At 50.6% G+C, this 15,381-nt stretch overlaps 1 protein-coding gene across 1 annotated transcript in view; it reads left to right on the plus strand.

Moving 5' to 3' along the window:
• Nucleotides 1-15,381, plus strand: part of LOC128836127 (sodium/hydrogen exchanger 10-like) — a 239,766-nt gene that overhangs the window by 161,803 nt on the left and 62,582 nt on the right. The window lies entirely within an intron of this gene.

The following is a 15,381-nucleotide window of genomic DNA, read 5'->3' on the forward strand; positions in this document are numbered from 1 at the left end:
GTCTTTCCATCATGCCACCATTGTAAGTGAATTGTCAGTAATTTGCCTGAGACCTCTACCTCCAAGGCTTTCAGTGTGACACCTCTCAGAAGCACAAAATTGCTCTGTTTGGGTGTTGTTTTTTGGTCTAAATAACATGTTTAAAAGAGCTTTTAATGTGGAAATGCCAAATATCTAAACAATCATCCAGCAGGATTCTTGCACTTGGGTCTCTGTCTCCTGGTCTGAGTTTGGCAGAACTCCCACAGTTCAAAGAATATTTTATTCCTGACATCAGTATTGGTAGGGTAAATGTGAACCAGTGCTCCCTACTGGCCATTGCATGTCATGCCACATATAGTAGAAATAATTCCAGTAATTTCCTCCTTGGCTGTGGTGAGGGAAGGAGCTCCTGAATTTCTGTGACTTTAAAATTGTGTCAGCTCTTCATATATCCTTGCTTTATTTTCCCCATTGTCTGGTTGGTTCTGTGGTTGTTTAAACAGTAAGCCCTCCGTTTTCAGTGCTTCAATACAATTTTTATGCTCCTGCATTGTATTTGTCCAGCACCCTCTGTCCAGGAAATTCTGACCTGAGCACCAGCCTGTCTTGGAAAGAGTTTTTTTTTTTCTTCGAGTGATTGCTCCTGTGTATTCCACCGTAGGTGTGCGTGCTCGCCACGTGCACCGGTGCCGGAAGTTTTTCCCTTAGCAGTACCTGTAGGATTCATAGATTCATAGATTCATAGATTATAGGACTGGAAGGGACCTCGAGAGGTCATCGAGTCCAGTCCCCTGCCCGCATGGCAGGACCAAATACTGCCTAGACCATCCCTAATAGACATTTATCTAACCTACTCTTAAATATCTCCAGAGACGGAGATTCCACAACCTCCCTAGGCAATTTGTTCCAGTGTTTAACCACCCTGACAGTTAGGAACTTTTTCCTAATGTCCAACCTAGACCTCCCTTGCTGCAGTTTAAAGCCATTGTTTCTGGTTCTATCCTTAGAGGCTAAGGTGAACAAGTTCTCTCCCTCCTCCTTATGACACCCTTTTAGATACCTGAAAACTGCTATCATGTCCCCTCTCAGTCTTCTCTTTTCCAAACTAAACAAACCCAGTTCTTTCAGCCTTCCTTCATAGGTCATGTTCTCAAGACCTTTAATCATTCTTGTCGCTCTTCTTTGGACCCTTTCCAATTTCTCCACATCTTTTTTAAAATGCGGCGCCCAGAACTGGACACAATACTCCAGCTGAGGCCTAACCAGAGCAGAGTAGAGCGGAAGAATGACTTCTCGTGTCTTGCTCACAACACACCTGTTAATGCACCCCAGAATCATGTTTGCTTTTTTGCAACAGCATCACACTGTTGACTCATATTTAGCTTGTGGTCCACTATAACCCCTAGATCCCTTTCTGCCGTACTCCTTCCTAGACAGTCTTTTCCCATTCTGTATGTGTGAAATTGATTTTTCCTTCCTAAGTGGAGCACTTTGCATTTGTCTTTGTTAAACTTCATCCTGTTTAACTCAGACCATTTCTCCAATTTGTCCAGATCATTTTGAATTATGACCCTGTCCTCCAAAGTAGTTGCAATCCCTCCCAGTTTGGTATCATCCGCAAACTTAATAAGCGTACTTTCTATGCCAATATCTAAGTCGTTGATGAAGATATTGAACAGAGCCGGTCCCAAAACAGCAGACCCCTGTGGTACCCCACTCGTTACGCCTTTCCAGCAGGATTGGGAACCATTAATAACAACTCTCTGAGTACGGTTATCCAGCCAGTTATGCACCCACCTTATAGTAGCCCCATCTAATTTGTATTTGCCTAGTTTATCGATAAGAATATCATGCAAGACCGTATCAAATGCCTTACTAAAGTCTAGGTATACCACATCCACAGCTTCACCCTTATCCACAAGGCTCGTTATCCTATCAAAGAAAGCTATCAGATTGGTTTGACATGATTTGTTCTTCACAAATCCATGCTGGCTATTCCCTATCACCTTACCACCTTCCAAGTGTTTGCAGATGATTTCCTTAATTACTTGCTCCATTATCTTTCCTGGCACAGAAGTTAAACTAACTGGTCTGTAGTTACCTGGGTTGTTTTTATTTCCCTTTTTATAGATGGGCACTATATTTGCCCTTTTCCAGTCTTCTGGAATCTCTCCCGTCTCCCATGACTTTCCAAAGATAATAGCTAGAGGCTCAGATACCTCCTCTATTAGCTCCTTGAGTATTCTAGGATGCATTTCATCAGGCCCGGGTGACTTGCAGGCATCTAACTTTTCTAAGTGATTTTTAACTTGTTCTTTTTTTATTTTATCCGCTAAACCTACCCCCTTCCCATTAGCATTCACTATGTTAGGCATTCCTTCAGACTTCTCGGTGAAGACCGAAACAAAGAAGTCATTAAGCATCTCTGCCATTTCCAAGTTTCCTGTTACTGTTTCTCCCTCTTCACTAAGCAGTGGGCCTACCCTGTCTTTGGTCTTCCTCTTGCTTCTAATGTATTGATAAAAAGTCTTCTTGTTTCCTTTTATTCCCGTAGCTAGTTTGAGCTCATTTTGTACCTTTGCCTTTCTAATCTTGCCCCTGCATTCCTGTGTTGTTTGCCTATATTCATCCTTTGTAATCTGTCCTAGTTTCCATTTTTTATATGACTCCTTTTTATTTTTTAGATCGTGCAAGATCTCGTGGTTAAGCCAAGGTGGTCTTTTGCCACATTTTCTATCTTTCCTAACCAGCGGAATAGCTTGCTTTTGGGCCCTTAATAGTGTCCCTTTGAAAAACTGCCAACTCTCCTCAGTTGTTTTTCCCCTCAGTCTTGATTCCCATGGGACCTTACCTATCAGCTCTCTGAGCTTACCAAAATCTGCCTTCCTGAAATCCATTGTCTCTATTTTGCTGTTCTCCCTTCTACCCTTCTTTAGAATTGCAAACTCTATGATTTCATGATCACTTTCACCCAGGCTGCCTTCTACTTTCACATTCTCAACGAGTTCCTCCCTATTTGTTAAAATCAAGTCTAGAACAGCTTCCCCCCTAGTAGCTTTTTCAACCTTCTGAAATAAAAAGTTGTCTCCAATGCAGTCCAAAAATTTGTTGGATAGTCTGTTCCCCGCTGTGTTATTTTCCCAACATATATCCGGATAGTTGAAGTCCCCCATCACCACCAAATCTTGGGCTTTGGATGATTTTGTTAGTTGCTTGAAAAAAGCCTCATCCACCTCTTCCACCTGGTTAGGTGGCCTGTAGTAGACGCCTAGCATGACATCTCCCTTGTTTTTTGCCCCTTTAAGCCTAACCCAGAGACTCCCAACACTTCCGTCTCCTATGTCCATCTCTACCTCAGTCCACGTGTGTACATTTTTAATATATAAGGCAACACCTCCTCCCTTTTTCCCCTGTCTATCCTTCCTGAGCAAGCTGTACCCATCCACACCAACATTCCAATAATGTGTATTATCCCACCAAGTTTCAGTGATGCCAACAATGTCATAGTTGTATTTATTTATTAGCACTTCCAGTTCTTCCTGCTTATTCCCCATACTTCTCGCATTTGTATATAGGCATCTAAGATACTGGTTTGATCTTTCCTCCCAGTTTTGTCCTGACTCTCCTTTCTCTCTGCCAATATAGCCCACACTCCCTCTTGTTTCCGACTCATTTCCCCGGTCTCCATGTTCCCCACTTACCTGTGGGCTTTGCTCACCTGTCCCCGTCGAACCTAGTCAAAGCCCTCCTCACTAGGTTAGCCAGTCTGTGTCCGAACAGGGTCTTTCCTCTCCTCGAAAGGTGAACACCATCTCTGCCTAGCAGTCCTTCCTCGAATAGCGTCCCGTGGTCTAGGAAGCCAAAGCCCTCCTGGCGACACCATCTTCGCAGCCAGGCATTCACCTCCATGATGCATCTGTCTCTGCCCGGGCCCCTACCTTTGACAGGAAGAATTGAAGAGAATACCACCTGCGCTCCAAACTCCTTCACCCGTACTCCCAGAGCCCTGTAGTCACTCTTGATCCGCTCAGTGTCACACCGTGCAGTATCATTTGTGCCCACATGGATGAGTAGCATGGGGTAGTAGTCAGAGGGCCGGATAATCCTCGACAATGCCTCCGTAACGTCTCGGATACGGGCCCCCGGCAGGCAGCATACCTCCCGAGATGAAATGTCAGGGCGACAGATGGGCGCCTCCGTCCCCCTCAGCAGAGAGTCTCCGACCACCACTACCCTACGTTTCCTATCCGCAGTGGTGGCAGCAGACTTTCCAGCCTTAGGGGTACGAGGCTTCTCCTCCTTTACTGTAGGGAGTGATTCCTTCTTTCCTGTATCAAGAAGAGCATAACGGTTACCTATAACCACGGCAGGAGGGTTCGGAGCAAGGGTGGAGCACTGCCTGCTGCCAGAAGTAATCAGCTGCCAGTGTCCACCCTGAGCCATCTCCTCCTCCACCAGTGGTGTATCAGCAGTCCTGTGTACTGGGACAGCTACCTCAGCTGTCTCCACATGGACACTGTCGAGGAATTGCTCGTGGATACGGATGCTCCTCAACCTAGCCACCTCCTCCTGTAGCTCTCCCACCTGCTGCCTGAGAGATTCCACCAGCAGGCACCTCTCACATTGGATGGTCCCCCCAGCCTGGATATCAGTAAGTGGAAATTGCAAGTTACAGTCTTTGCAAAACCACACCAGGATCTGGGTAGAGGCATCCATGCTTAGGCACTCTGTCTGGCTACAGGCACAGGTGGAGGAGACAGTAGCAGTGCTGGCACAGGTGTTGCGGGTCTTCCTAACCATCGTAAGCCTCTCTCTGTCAAACTCCAGTCTGCAGCCCCCTGTCAGCTGAAAGGGTTGTTTAAGCAAAAAGTTAGAATGTAGTTGCTTTATAGGTATTAAGGGGAATCAAGAGAAAACAGATGGAACCGGCAAGGGACCCTCGCCCCCTTCCTGCTCCCCTTCCAAACTCCCTCGCGAAACTCCCTGTTAGCAGCCCCTGTTCGCAAAACGGGGAAGGAGGCACCGCTGCGACCCCTGGAGTGGCACCTCTATATCGCGCTATAAAGGGAGCTGTGCACTCCCCCCCACCCTCAGTTCCTTCTTGCCGCCAGTGAAGGTAGTTGGAACTTTGTTCTCCAGCCTTACTGTAGCTCTTAGTAGTATTCATATTCTCCAATAGTTGGATAACTTCTTAGTTAGTGGCCTGGTGCGGGGCATGCCCCGTGCCCCAGGCTTCAAGTTGTGTGACTCCTGTTGCAGTTCTATGCCAAGAAGTGACCCGCACACTCAGTGTCTTCGCTGCTTAGGTGAGACTCACGTAACCGATCGCTGTAAAATCTGTAGATCATTCAAGCCTCGAACTAAACGTGAGAGAGATATCTGGCTCCGGGCCCTGCTAATGGAATCTGCGTTGGCCCCGGCACCGGCACATCAACCGGACTCGGCACCGGGCAGCACGTCCTCGGTGCGAAGCGAGGCTCCCTCCACCAGCTGGCACCGCTCTCCCGCTAAGAAGCAGAGAAAGACTCAGCGGCACCAACAAAAGGACAGGGGTGAGGCCGGACCTGAGTTGGGCAGCCCACGATCCCCCTGGGGACCCAGACCTCCGACTCGCGCTGAGTGGAGTAGCCCGGTCCCGTCCACGTGTGCCTCTCCCGTGGTGAGAATGCCGTCGGCGCCAGAGGCTGCACAGGCTGCGCGTGACATCCTCCCCCTTCCGGTGCCGGGTGCACCGCTCGAGATGGGCCCCCGGTCCCGAGGGAAGCCACCGTTGGGAGCACACCAGGCCTCCCCGGCAAGATATAGCCTGTGCTCCGAGGACCGTCGCTGCCCCATTTGACGAGGTCCTCACATAGCTCACGTTAGCCCTCCACTCCACTCAGACTGTCTGACTCACCCGTGTGGGAGTCTCTAGGGTCCTCCCCGGGGGCACAGGCACTGAGACAAGTGGTGGCGACACTCCTCCTTGAATCGGAGTTACGGGAGCAGATCCCGACGCCACCATAACAGACACTCGGGTTCGAGTGCCTGCTCTGCCAGACACCAGGCTCGGAGCTCCCCTCGAGCGTTACCGGCACCGAAGCATCGTAGCTACGACTGCCGGGATGACTACAAGAGCAGCACCTCGGTCGAGTACCGCTCCTCATCATCATTGAGATCCAGATCTCGAGGTTGGCACCGGCACGACCGTAGACGCTCCTGCCGCTCCTATGGCACCGTGTGGTCAACGGCGACCTCGGCCTTGGCACCCAGCTGCCCGTCCCTGAGCCGCACCGCCCCTCAAGAGCGGCCTGCACCGCTCGCCACCCAAGCCGGTCAGTGGCAAGGGGCACTGTGGCAGGGGCACTGGTGTCAATAGGCACCGTGGCTGCAATTGCCCGCCCAGGCGAGACCCCGCTCGGTAGCCAGAGCGTTCCAGGCCCATTCGGTGTCTCCCCCTCGACAGAGTCAAAAGTCGACGGGCACCGAACCGGCGGCACCGGGCCTGGATTAAGTCTTGGGAGTCGAACCTCCAGGACCTCCCGACGCCTTGGGAGCCGGACCGGCCCCCTCGCCGGCACCGGAGGAGACCATAGTGGCCCCTCCATCCATTCTACAGGAGGACTTTAAGGCTCATCAGGAGCTCCTCAAACGGGTAGCCTCAAATCTCCAGCTCCAGGCTGAGGAGATGGAGGAGCTGTCGGACACCCTTTTCAATGTGCTGTCCTCGGGCCGTGTGGCCCTACCTCTCCACCAAGGGATAGCCAACATATCAACTGCCCTGTGGCAAACCCCAGCTTCCTTGGTGCCCATCTCCAAGAAAGCGGAGAGAAAGTACTTTGTTCCAGCTAAGGGACATGAGTACCTGTACTACCTCCCGGCACGCAACTCTTTGGTGGTGGAGTCAGTCAACCACCGGGAACGCCACGGTCAGCCCACCCCCACCCCCAAGGACAAAGATGCGAGGAGGCTGGATTTTTTTGGCAGGAAGGTTTATTCTTCTGCGAGCTTTCAACTCAGGGTGGCCAACCACCAAGCCCTGTTGAGCCGCTATGATTTTAACTTGTGCGGGTCTCTAGTGAAGTTCGAGCCTCTTCTCCCGGAGTGGGACAAAAAGGAGTTCAAGGCTCTGGTTGAAGAAGGGGCAGCAGCGGCGAAAGCAGCCCTCCAGGCTGCCTCGGATACAGCCGACACAGCAGCCCGTTCGATGGCCTCGGCCATATCCATGCGACGGGCATCGTGGCTTCTCCTGTCCGGTCTGTCTGCAGAGTCTCAGTCTCTGATGCAGGACCTTCCCTGCGACAGGAAAGCGTTGTTTGCAGACCAAACCGATGTCCGCCTGCATGGGATGAAAGACTCCTGTACCACCCTGCATACTCTGGGCCTATATGTCCCACCAGCGAAGGACAAACCTAGGCCACAGACCTCCGCTCCTCCCGCTAGGGGCAGATATGAACCCCCGCCTAAGCGACTAAGGGAGCAGAGACGCAGGTCCCAGCGTCAGTCCCACTCGTCCCCACGACCAGGCCCCTCGAAGGGCAAGAGGCAGGGGAAGAGGTGGTTTTGACTCTTTGCGGGGGTCCACTGGGCCTGTTACCACGGATGCCCCTCAGTTAATAAAGTTTGTGTTCTGCAACCGCTTATCTGCATTCCGAGTGGAGTGGTCCCATACAACGTCAAACCAGTGGGTCCTCAGCATGATTTCCAGGCGCTACATGTTGCAGTTCGCCTCACCTCCTCTCCACGACCCCCCACCCCGGGAGGACCTCGGGGACCCGGAACATACCCCCCTTCTAAGCCAAGAGGTGGCGTGCCTCCTCAACCTGGGCGCGGTGGAGAGGGTACTGGTAGAATTCCAGGGCAAGGGGTTTTACTCCTGGTATTTCCTGATCCCGAAGGCAAAAGGCGGGCTCTGGCCCATCCTGGACCTGCGGAATCTCAACAGGTTTATGGTCTGTTACAAGTTCCACATGGTATCCCTGACCTCCATCATTCCCTCCTTAGACCCGGGGGATTGGTTCGCGTCCCTGGACCTCCAGGATGCATATTTCCACATCCATATTTTCGAGGGTCATAGGCACTTCCTCAGCTTCCTGGTAGGGCGGGACCATTACCAGTTTGCGGTCCTCCCTTTTGGCCTTTCCACGGCCCCCAGGGTTTTTACCAAATGCATGGCAGTGGTGGCAGCCCACCTCCGGAGGAACAGGCTGCAAATTTTTCCTTACCTAGACGATTGGCTCCTCAAGGGCAGCTCCCTGGTCCCAGGTTCAGGCCCAGATGCATTTCCTGCTGTCCACATGTGCGGGTCTGGGCCTAGTGGTGAACGAGGCCAAGTCCACATTGGTTCAGCGCATACACTTCATAGGGGCTCTGCTAGACTCAGTAGAGGCCATAGCCTCTCTTCCCTGGGACAGGTTCGAGACACTCAAAAGTCTCATAGTCTCGGTCACAGGCTTCCCCGTGACGACAGCAAGGGTGTGCCTTCAAATCCTAGGTCACGTGGCAGCATGCACATCCGTGGTGTGACATGCCAGACTCAAAATGAGGCTCCTCCAACTCTGGTTGGCCTCCCAGTATTCCCAGTCCAGGGACAGCCTGGACAAGATGGTCACGATGCCACCCAACGTGGTGGCCACTCTGCAATGGTGGTCCCTCCTGAGCAATATGCTAAACGGGATCCCCTTCCAAGAAATCCCTCCCTCACTAGACCTGGTGTCGGATGCCTCGGACCTGGGCTGGGGAGCCCATATAGGGGACATTCAAACTCAAAGCAGATGGTCGACCTTGGAATTGTCTCTGCACATAAACGTCAGGGAGCTCAGGGCAGTACACCTGGTGTGCATAGCGTTCAGTTTGCACGTTCGCAGAAAGGTGGTCAGAGTCCACACAGACATTACGGCCGCGATGTATTACATCAACGGGGAGGGGGGCACACGCCTCAGCCCTGTGCCGGGAAGCCCTGGACCTCTGGGAGTTTTGCATAGCCCACGATATCTTCCTACGGGCTTTCCATCTACTCGGCGCACGCAATGTGCGAGCCGATCTCCTCAGCAGGGTGTTTTCCCACCAATACAAGTGGTCACTCCACTGGGAAGTCGCCCAACAGCTCTTCCGAGAGTGGGAAGCTCCCCGGGTCGACCTCTTCGCTACCGCCCCGAACAGATGCTGCCCCCTGTTCTGCTCCAGGGCAGGGGCAGAAAGGGGGGCGATCTCGGACGCATTCCTCCTCCGGTGGTCAGACCAACTGTTCTATGCCTTTCCACCCTTCCCACTGATAGGCAAGGTCCTGCAGAAAGTAAAGACAGACAGGTTGAGGGTTATCCTCATAGCCCCGGATTGGGCCCGTCAGCATTGGTACGGGACCCTTCTGCAACTTTTAGCGGCCCCCCCGCGGAGGCTGCCACTTCACCCGGATCTCCTCTCCCAGGAGAGGGATGCCTCCTCCACCCCAACCTGGCTGCGCTCCACCTGACAGCGTGGTTGCTCCATGGTTAAACAGGGAGGAGGGAAGGTGTTCAGAGGATGTCAGACGAATTCTGCGGGAGAGCAGAAAGCCATCCACACGGCGGATGTACCTTGCCAAATGGTCTAGGTTCTCCAGGTGGGCGGGGGAGCGGGGCGCCTCCCTGTCTTCCGCATCCCTCCAGCTCATTCTCGATTATCTCCTGTCCTTTAGGACCCAAGGGCTAGCTCCTGCCTCCTTCAGGGTGCATTTAGCAGCCATTTTGGACTTCCACCCTCCGGTGTAAAGTCACTCGGTGTTTTCCAATCAAATGACCTCCTGCTTTTTAAAGGGCCTAGATCGTGCATTCCCGTACGCCAGGGCCCCGGTTCCACAATGGGATCAGAATCTAGTGTTATCCCGCCTCACGGGTCCTCCCTTTGAACCCTTGGCCACGTGTTCCTGGTCCCAACTATCATGGAAAGTGGCATTTTTGGTGGCTATCACCTCAGCCCGTCGGGTCTCAGAGCTTAGGGTCTTGACCTCGGAACCCCCATATATGGTTTTCCACAAGGATAAGGTCCAGCTTCGCCCGCACCCCGCTTTTCTCCCGAAGGTGGTCTCCGCATTCCATATGGATCAGGACATTTTCCTACCGGTACTCTGTCCTAAGCCTGATTCCTCCAACGAGGAACACTGCCTACACACGCTAGACGAACGTAGAGCATTGGCCTTTTACCTGGACTGAACCAGGCCGTTCAGGAAATCCTCGCAACTGTTCATTGCGTTGGCTGAGCACATGAGGGGGCACCCAGTTTCCACCCAGCGCCTTTCCCACTGGATCACCTCGTGTATACGCATGTGTTACGACTTGGCAGGGGTTCCCCCGCTGCCTATTGTGAGGGCGCATTATACGAGAGCTCAAGCCTCGTCGGCCACCTATGTAGCCCACATCCCTATCCAGGACATATGTTGGGTTGCCACGTGGTCCTCTGTCCACTATGCGATTGTCTCACAAGCACGGGATGATGCCGGGTTTGGTAGGGTGGAACTCCATCCCGCTAACCTTTAAACTCCTACACACCTCCATCAGATATAGCTTGGAGTCACCTACTGTGGAATACACAGGAGCAATCACTCGAAGAAGAAAGGACATCTTCGAGATGTGTTGCTCCTGTCTATTCCACATCCCACCCTCCTTCCCCTCTGTCAGAGTTGTCTGGCAAGAAGGAACCGAGGGTGGGGGGAGTGCGCAGCTCCCCTTATAGTGTGATATAGAGGCACCACTCCAGGGGTCCCAGCGGTGCTCCCCTCCTATGGGTACTGCTAAGGGAAAAACTTCCGACACCAGTGCACGTGGCGAGCACGCGCACCTACTGTGGAATAGACAGAAGCAACACATCTCGAAGAATGCCAGTTACGGAACAGGTAACTGTCCTTTTGGCACTGCTTGTTTTGCTGTTCACTATGATCCAGGCCTTCTTCCCTAAATTAGTAGGGAGTTCCAGACACTTGCATGGGACTGCATGAGAATCTGAGCAAAGAAGGCTGCAACTAGAACTCAGAAAAATCAGAAGAAATATCTGCTGCTGGTGTACTCCAGGACAGGAACTCTATAAGAGGCAACCCTATTTTCTTTGAGTGATGGTCCCTATGTTTATTCTACACATGGGTACGCGTGCATGCCATGCACCTGAGTTCAGAAGTTTTTCCAAGCAGCGTCTGTTGACCCACACATTCACAGTGTGTCTCCTCATGCTCCCGACCAAGTGGTGCAGGTTGATACCACTCCAGTTTCGTCTTACCGCTGCATGGTCTGAGTCGGAACCCCTATTCCTTCTTTTCCATCAGTGATGCACATCAGTGGTGCCTCTACTGTCTGATCGAGGCGCACATCTTGGTGAAGAGCAGCATCTGCAAGTCCTTCCCACCCAGAACTATAGAGGCCCTTGAGCTCCAACTCTGCAAGTTCCTGATGGAAGAGGCAATGAGGCTCTGGAAGCACTCTGATCCTGGCCAGGGAGACTCCCGCTGTACAGTGGCCTCTTCCGACTGGTAGTGCCCTTCCCAACACGAGCCATGGTGTGGAGATGCTGGTGTTACCCAGGATTTTCAGAACCCAAAGCTGTGGTAACTTAACTGTTTCACTTCAGGTGGTGTCAGGAATAAATCAATGGGGACACAGTGCTTCTAGCTGATGAAAGATTGATAGAAATAAGCATGCTCTCATCTAAAATTACTCTTTATTAGATTTAAGCACACACAAACATAAGCAATAGGTTTAGAATATCCAAAATAATTACCTAAAATCTGAGATGGTATTGAGTAATTAGCAGCAGGTCAGCAATTGCCCGTCTCTTCCCTGCCAGGGAGTATGCTGTCCGGAAAAAGTCACTTGGGATAGCTTCAGAGAACTGTTCCAAAGTATACTCTATTATCTAGTCTTTTTATAACTAATTTTTACAAAACACATAGCTCATAGTGACCCCTACTGGGTCATCACGTCTCCTAACTTCAATAAGTTCAACATTAGCCATCTTAGCCATAATAAGCTTTTATATCAAAGGTGCCCAAACTCTAGGTCTCCATCCACTTATTTTCTTTTGGTCTCATAATTTGTTGACTCTTTTCTCCCCTCCTCCCATTCTGATTAGCAGAAATTGCAAGCCTGCTGCTAGTATTTGACCTTGCCTCCAAAAGCCCTGCTTGTCCAAATTATCCATTAACTATGTGATGGTTTATTTTATTAATTAATAGTGGCTCAATGCACACAATATGGCTGCGATTTGCTTGATCAAATTTTGGGGTAACACTCCCCTCAATTCCGGGGTAACACCAAAGCCCAAGGGCACGCCACACCACGAGAGTAAGAAACACTCTCATCAGCATAAGAGCAGATCTCTATAGCAGACTGCTTATAAGAGAGACTTCCTCTCCGAGCCATGCCATGTTGGATGAAATGTCATGCGTGGACCCTGGAGGGTAAGGCAAAGAAGAAGTAGGATCCGTTGGTACTGCCAATGACCTTGATCAAGGACACTTCGAGTGCCTGGCTACAAGTGTGGCTCCAGGTGCTCCATCAGTGCTGCCTTGCCGGTATGCAGACAGGCTGGCTCTGACTACTGAACCGGGACCTTCCAGAGTCTCAATGGGCACCCCACAAGCCCGGGGATATGATAACACTGGAGGAGGTGTTCCTGCCATACCTACATGTCCGCTGCTCTCGGGCCCGTCCATTCTTTGGGTCGTCCCCGTACCTGAGGATGAATCATTGCTCCTGCTGCAGCAGAGACCCCTTCCCCATCCATCAGACCAGTGACCTCTGGTACCAATGGTCCCTCCATTTCTGATGAAACCATCATCTAACTCAGAGGAGTCCCAGGACTTAGCCCCAGCAAACATTGCCTGACAGGAGCCCAGACAGGCAGCTGAGGCACCCTTATCTGCCCAGCAATGACCCCCCTGGTACCACTTTCCCTGGGGTCCATCCTCTACCTCCCATAGAAGCCTCAGGAACTATTCAAGGGACAGATGCATGGGAACGATGAGGTTTCCAGTAGTGTGGTTCCCTATGGTGTGGTCTCAAGCTCTATACACCTCTATGCCTGTGTGGCCTTCTTGGGGACCTTGCTCATTGCAAAGGAGACAAGATTGCCCACACATGCTGTCATAACTATAAAGGGAAGGGTAATAGCTGTCCTGTGTACAGTACTATAAATCCCTCCTGGCCAGAGACTCCAAAATCCTTTTCCCTGTAAAGGGTTAAGAAGCTCAGGTAACCTGGCTGGCATCTGACCTAAAGGACCAATAAGGGGACAAGATACTTTCAAATCTTGGGGGGGGGGAGGCTTTTGTTTGTGTTCTTTGTTTGGGAGTGTGTTCGTTCTCCGGGAATGAGAGGGACCAGACATCAATCCAGGTTCTCCACATCTTTCTAAACAAGCCTCTCCTATTTCAAACTTGTAAGTAAATAGCCAGGCAAGGCGTGTTAGTTTTCCTTTGTTTTTCTCAACTTGTAAATGTACCTTTTACTAGAGTGTTTATCTTTGTTTGCTGTACTTTGAACCTGAGACTAGAGGGGAGTCCTCTGAGCTCTTTAAGTTTGATTACCCTGTAAGGTTAATTTCCATACTGATTTTACAGAGATGATTTTTACCTTTTTCTTTAATTAAAAACCTTCTTTTTAAGAACCTGATTGATTTTTCCTTGTTTTAGATCCAAAGGGGTTTTGGATCTTGATTCACCAGGAGTTGGTGGGAGGAAGGAGGGGGGATAGTTAATTTCTCCCTGTTGTAGATCCCAGGGGGGGGGTTGGAACTGATTCACCAGGAGTTGGTGGGAGGAAGGAGGGGAATGGTTAATTTCTCCTTGTTTTAAGATCCAAGGGGTTTTGGATTTGTTTTCACCAGGGATTTGGTGAGGGTTTTTCAAGGCTTCCCAGGGAGGGAATCCATTGATGGTGGCAGCCGAACCAGAGCTAAGCTGGTAGTTAAGCTTAGAAGTTTTTCACGCAGGCCCCTACATTTGTACCCTAAAGTTCAAAGTGGGGATCTCAGTCCTGACATGGTGGCAGAGGTGGGATCATTTTAAACCCAAAAGCCAGTGAGTTTTTTTTTTCCTTCTAGCTGCTTGGAAAGCGGAGCTGTAAGTAGATAGATGCATATCTTATCTCTCCTTGCCTAAAGGCAGAGGTGTTAAGTTTTTTTTACAGGTCCTTTGTTAAGAGAAGGGTTCAATTAGCAAATGACTGGTAAAAGGTATTTACAAGCTGAATTGTTTTTTTTTTTTTTCTTTTTACATCCTCAGGAGTAGCTAGTTAGAAAGTTACTGTTAACTCTGCAGCAGCCAGAGCTGAGAGCTTCCCAGTTTGTCAACTGCAAAGGGGGTTACCCAGCACAAGAAAACAGGAAAATGACTACCAAAGAAGTAGCTAACAAAATAGAACTGGCCAAACTAGAAGCAGAAGAAAATGAAAGAAAACATCAGAGACTGCTTCAATTAACAAAACTCGAGACAGAGCAGAGAGAAAGAGAAGAAAAAGCCAAAGAGGAGGCTCACAAGAGAACTATGGAGCTGAAAGAGAAAGAGATGGAGGAGAGAGAAAAAAGAAAGGAAGCATGAACTGGAAGTAGCAAAGGCTAAGCAGGATGCACCAGCCAATGCTAACAACCCCCCTCCAGGTACCACTTCCCATCCCAGAAGATTCCCCACCTACAAGGCAGGCGATGATACTGAGGCCTTCTTAGAAAATTTTGAAAGGGCCTGCCTTGGATACAGCATCGCTACAGACCAGTACATGGTAGAGCTGAGGCCGCAGCTCAGTGGACCCTTAGCAGAGGTGGCGGCTGAAATGCCTAAGGAACACATGAACAGTTATGAACTTTTTAAAAACAAGGCCAGACTCAGAATGGGGCTAACACCCGAGCATGCCCGTCGGCGGTTCAGAGCCCTAAAGTGGAAACCGGATGTGTCATTTACCCGTCATGCCTACCACATTGACAAAAATTGTGATGCCTTGGTATCAGGAGCAAATGTTAAATCTCTGGAAGATCTGCTTTCCCTAGTAAAAATGGAGCAGTTTTTAGAGGGTGTTCCTGAGGAAATAGAAAGGTACATCCTAGATAGGAAGCCCAAAACTGTAACTGAGGCGGGGGAGATTGGAGCCCAATGGGTGGAGGTGGCAGAAAAGAAAAAAACTAGTAGCAGTTGGAGCGAATATCAGAAGGGGGAAGCCGAAACAAAACCTTACCACCGGGGACAACCCAAGGCCCCACCCACATCCCAAGGGAAACCCCAGACGCCTTCTCACCCCACCACACCAGTCTCCACCAACCAACCTCGTCCCGGTGATACCTTAGCAGGGCGATGTTTTAAATGTAATGAACTGGGACATATAAAGGCTCACTGCCCCAAGAACCCCAACCGATTACAGTTCATTACACCCCAATCACACCAAAGATCCCCAAACCCAGATGCCT

This window comes from Malaclemys terrapin, chromosome 4 (assembly GCF_027887155.1).
Source record: "Malaclemys terrapin pileata isolate rMalTer1 chromosome 4, rMalTer1.hap1, whole genome shotgun sequence".
NCBI lineage: Eukaryota > Metazoa > Chordata > Testudines > Emydidae > Malaclemys > Malaclemys terrapin.